Source organism: Pseudonaja textilis, chromosome 7 (genome assembly GCF_049901715.1).
Source record: "Pseudonaja textilis isolate UNSWEBS1 chromosome 7, rPseTex1.2, whole genome shotgun sequence".
In the NCBI taxonomy this organism is placed as follows: Eukaryota; Metazoa; Chordata; class Lepidosauria; order Squamata; family Elapidae; genus Pseudonaja; species Pseudonaja textilis.
The window spans coordinates 3,332,472-3,338,085 of record NC_141996.1 but is presented as its reverse complement, the minus strand read 5'-3'; positions in this window follow the sequence as shown (position 1 = coordinate 3,338,085).

Genomic DNA, 5,614 nt, shown 5'->3' with positions numbered 1-5,614 from the left:
CCCTTCTCTCTCTCTCTCTCTCTCTCTCTCTTCTCTTTCCAAAGACCCCCCTCTCCCCTCCTGGCTGCAAAGACCCCCCCCTAACTGGGCAAGGCCGACCCCTCCCCCCCTGACACCCCCTCCTCAAGCCAAGCTGCAGAAAGGAAGGAAGGAAGGAAGGAAGGAAGGAAGGAAGGAAGGAAGGAAGGAAAGAAAGAAAGAAAGAAAGAAAGAAAGAAAGAAAGAAAGAAAGAAAGAAAGAAAGAAAGAAAGAAAGAAAGAGCCAAATTAAGCCAGCTCAATTAATGGGGGCTAATTGAAGGGCCCTTCCCATCAGGTTAAGGGGGGGAAGGAGAGAGGGAGGGGCAGGCAAGGAAGTCAGGCACCTCCTCCCCTGTCTAAAGCCTGCAAGGGAAGGGGGATCTCTCTCTATAGATAGATAGACAGACCACCACCAGCACCCCCAAAAAATAACGCCGATGCTCGACCAAGCGCAGTCCCTGCGAGTCCAAAGCCAGGCTGGGCGGCGGCGGGGCGGGGGGGGGCTGCGGCAGTGAAAGCGGCCCCACCCAGCCGGGATGCCGAAGGGGAGGAGGGAGCGATTGAGAGCACCTGCCGCCTCCAGTACGCAGGCGCAAGAGTGGAAGAAGGGGGAATAGACAGGGGGGAGGTTTGCAAGCAAGTGCCTTTAACCCTTCGCTTCCCGGCCGGCTGGAAGGATGCTGGCGGGAGGGGGGATGCTGGACCAGGCACTGGAGGCTCGGCTTTGGCAAGGATCCTTGGAGAGGGAGCGGGTCAAACCAAGACGGCGGTCCCCCTCTGGGGGAAGGGGGAGGAGAGAGAGAGAAAAAAAGGGAGGGGTGGGTTGGTCCACCCGGGGACAGACGGGGGTGTGGGTGGAGATCGGACCGTACCATTCCGGTTGGCAGGGTTTGTGGTGGTGGGGAGGGTTAGGAGGGAGGCTCGCAAAAGACCGCGACACTTTGCCTCTGCATTTGTGGGGGGGAGATGGAGCGTACCATTCTGGAAGGCTGGGGGAGGGCGGGATCCCTGCCTTCTCACTCAAGCGGCTAGTCCCTCTTGGGCGGCAGGCGCCCTTATAACGGGTTTCCCCAGAAACCTTTCGAAGCAACCGCTTGGCCCGAGGCACGAAGGCTGGCGACTCCCTTTGGGGTTGGGGCGAGGGGCGGTGAAGAGAGGAAAAGAGGCAAACGGGTGTTAGGTGGGGTTGGGGGAGTTGGGGTGGCTCTCCGTCAGTACCGCCGGCCAGAGCTTGGCTCGTCCCGGCGGGTTGTGCAGCCTCACGGTTGGCGGAGTCGCGGCTGCAACATCTATCTGTCTGTCTGTCTGTCTGTCTATCTCTATCTAATCTATGTCTGTCTGTCTGTCTGTCTATCTGACGATCGATCTATCTATCTAATCTGTCTATCTCTGTCTATCTATCTATCTATCTATCTATCTATCTATCTATCTATCTATATCTAATCTATGTCTGTCTGTCTGTCTATCTATCTATCTATCTATCTATCTATCTATCTATCTATCTATCTATCTATCTATCTATCTATCTATCTATCTAACCTATCTCTCCCTGACTAAATCTCTTTCTGTCTGTCTGTCTATCTATCTATGTATCTATCTATCTGTCTGTCTATCTATCTATCTATCTATCTATCTATCTATCTATCTATCTATCTGTCTATCTCTGTCTGTCTCTATCTATCTATCTATCTATCTATCTATCTATCTATCTACAGATACAGAGATAGATAGATAGATAGATAGATAGATAGATAGATAGATAGATAGATAGATATGGTTAGAGAGAAATAGAGATTTTATATATATGTGTTTTCTTAAGTTTTCACGGGTACTTACACGTATGGCATTCAGCTTTGTTCGGGTATTTTCCCACGTCATTGTGGTTGTGCTTTTAAAGCTGTAGCAACGTTTCCGCAGAATCTCATCTGCCATCATCAGGCTTCTGTATTGTGTTTGTCTGTGAGTCAGACAAAACAACTATAAAAGTCTGACTCACAGACAAACACAATACAGAAGCCTGGTGATGGCAGATGAGATTCTGCCGAAACGTTGCTACAGCTTTAAAAGCACAACTACAATGACGTGGGAAAATACCCAAACAAAGCTGAATACCATACATACATACACACACACACACACTACAGTATTTTCCCACGTCATTCTAGTTGTGCTTTTAAAGTTGTAGCAACGTATATGCATATACATATATACAGTATATATAGATTAGAATTAGAAGAACTTTATTGTCATTGTACAAATACAACGAAACTGTGGATGCACCCCAGCAACTGTTGGCAATACAATAAAACCAAAGCACTTAAAAATGAAGATAAGAAAGATGGAGTACCCACGTCTCCATTTGCAATTTGAGAGTACAATATCTACAAATATACACAAAATATACATCCAACACTGACTGTAATGCTTAGCCGAGTATAATACACAAGAGATGGGTAGATAGATAGATAGATAGATAGATAGATAGATAGATAGATAGATAGATAGATGGATGGATGGATGGATGGATGGATGGATGGATGGAGGGAGGGAGGGGAGGGAGGGGAGGGAGGGAGGGGAGGGAGGGAGGTCCAAAATGCAGTACAGACAATTTCTCGCAATATATTATATTTCTATTTCTTCCCTGGCTTTATGTAATGAAACAGTACAGACAGGAAAAAAGAAAAGAAAATGTTAAATCTATCCGTCACTCTGTCACTTTCTGCCTGTCTCTCTTTATCATCTATTCATATCTGTCCCTATCTTTCTACTTATTCCTACTTATCATCCATCCATCCATATCTCTATGATCTTTCTACTAGCATATATCTATTTGTATGTCAATCCATATCTTTCTACTTATTCCTATCTATCATCCATCCATATCAGTTTATCATCTATATCCATCCATCCATATCTATATCTGTTTATCTATCATCTATCATCCACATCTGATTATCATCTATCATCTTCATCTATCCACCATCTATATCTGTCTGTCTGTCTGTCTGTCTGTCTGTCTATCTATCTATCTATCTATCTATCTATCTATCTATCTATCTATCATCTACCTACCACCTATCTATCTATCTCAATCAATATATCACTGCATATCTATCTATCTATCTATCTATCTATCTATCTATCTATCTATCTATCTATCTATCTATCTATCTATCTATCTATCTATCTATCTATCTATCTCATCCATATCTATTTATAATCTATCTAGCCATTCATCCATATCTTTATCTATCATCTATCTGTCCATCCATCTATATCTAACATCATCTGTCTTTCTACTTGTATATATCTATTTGTATCTATCTTTCTATCTACCTCTTCATATCTTTCTATCATATGTCTATGGAGTTCTGTGCAAAAGTTTCAGAAATGATGCTCCTCTTGTATTATAATTGTCCGTGCCAGGCTGGCTGGAGGATTCTTGGAGTTGAAGTCTCCCCGTCTGGAAGTTGCCAAGGTGGAGAAAACCGCCCTAATATTTCCCTTACTTAAGACATCTTTAGACTTCTGGGTTTTTTTCCACCTTGCTGTCGATGGTAAACTTTATAGTAAATCAAACTCCGTGGCATGAATCCAGAATCAAACTAAGCCATGTTTTGTGAACTAAACCAGCATGCCTTGGATTTGCCACATGTAATAAGCCATACCCTCTGATCCAGAAGCCAAAGTGGCTGTTTTCACACAATATGCACTTTTAAACCCCACAATGACCTTATGGCTCTGGGTGAAAGAAGGTTCTTTAGCTTCTTTCATGCACAAAATATAAGCTTGTTATAGTTACATTTCTCCCACGTTCCCCACCAGTTATATTTGCACAACAAATGGAACCCATTCACACTACAAACCAAACTGGATGGAGACAGGCAGTTTAGAAATGTGAAACGTCAATAAACAAACTTGAATTATTTTTTTTAAAAACCGTTGGTTTGATTTTGTTTTGTTTCCAGCATGGGCTTTGTGTGAATTGTTTCCTCATTGTTTCCTGTTTCCTTCACTGTGACCAAAAAGGCAATGCATGAACTCACAATCAGGTTAAAGCATGCTGTGTGAGCACCATAACCCACATTCTGCATTTAGAAAAGCATTAAAATTTCATGCAAGAATTCAGTTGCAGCCGCCACATTAATTTTTCTACTATCCTCTCTGTTGGCCAATGTTAGCGCAGAGGGGCAGAGATTTCCGCCCCCCCAAATTTAGTGCACATTCACAGCATTGGTTTAGTTTAGTTTACTTTATTGTCACTGCACCTCGTACAACAAAATCAAACAGCATCTTCGGTGCACATCATGGCCATGAAAATAAACACAAACACACATCCTTCACATTCTATGCAACTGAATGGAAAACCCCTGATATTGCATGAATGTTGCACTATACAGTAGAATTAAAAAGAGCTACTGCCCTGGGATAGAAGCTGTTTTTCAGCCTATTTGTCCTTGTTTTTATTATTTTCCTGTACCGTCTGCCAGATGGTAACAGTTCAAAAAACAAGGGGCCCCAGGATGAGATGGATCTTTGAGAATATTCTGAACTTTCTTAAGGCAGCAGGAGAATGTTTTGAATTTTCTTAAAGCTCTTCCAAAGAGGGGAGAGGGCAACCCATGATCCTCTGGGCAATGACCCTCAATGAGTGCTTTCCTATCTGCTACTGTGCAATTGGCAAACCCTACACAGGTGTGCAGTAAGTTAAAATACTCTCTATGGTACAGCGATAGAAGGTCACCAGCAGTTTTCCATTCAGGTGTTGTTTTCTGAGAAGCCTCAGGTAGTATAATCTCTGCTGGGTCCTTTTGACCAAGGCTGCAATGTGAGCCCCCACCCCAGGTCAGGTCTTCTTTTACGGTAACACCCAGAAACTTAAAACTGGCCACTTGCTCTACTCCATCATTGTCAGTTCTGCGGAAATTAAACCTTCCATTTTCAAGCAGAATCTTCACATTTTCCGCAATTCCCTTCGCTGTCACATACATTATTTTTCTGAACAGTGCTGGACAGCACTCCCGATACCCACTCCATCTTTTTGTTCAGTACTAGAAAATTTTGGACAGATCCCCCATTAACAGATGTAGTTAAAAAAAAAAAAAGAATAGAGCTTGAGACTTTACCGTTTGCTGTTTTCTGGCCACCTTCATTTTCAATTCATTTTCAATTGAAAGATTTGCCTGGGTGACCTAGTTGAATTTCTCCAATCTGAAGACATGAGCCAGTTAAATATTAAGGGCCATTTAAATATTCTCTAGCTTGTTTTCTGACATTTTTGCTTTTTCAACATTTCCAGGAATCATTTAGTCAGAGGCTGACGACTTTGGGGCTGGGGGCGTTGTGTGTGGAGTCCAAACTTATCTTTTGAGTTTAAGTCAGTCCTGATGCCTTCACGGAAATGTCATTTTGTCTTTGATGTTGTTAACAGGTTGCCTGCAGGTCGACTGATGACCACAAATTGAGCCCCAAAATGTCTGTTTGTTAAATGAGATGGTTCTTAAGCGAGCTTTGCCTTGTTTTATGACCTGTCTTGCCACCGTTCTTAAATGAAACATTGCAGTTAGTGCACATTATAGTTAAGGGAATCTGG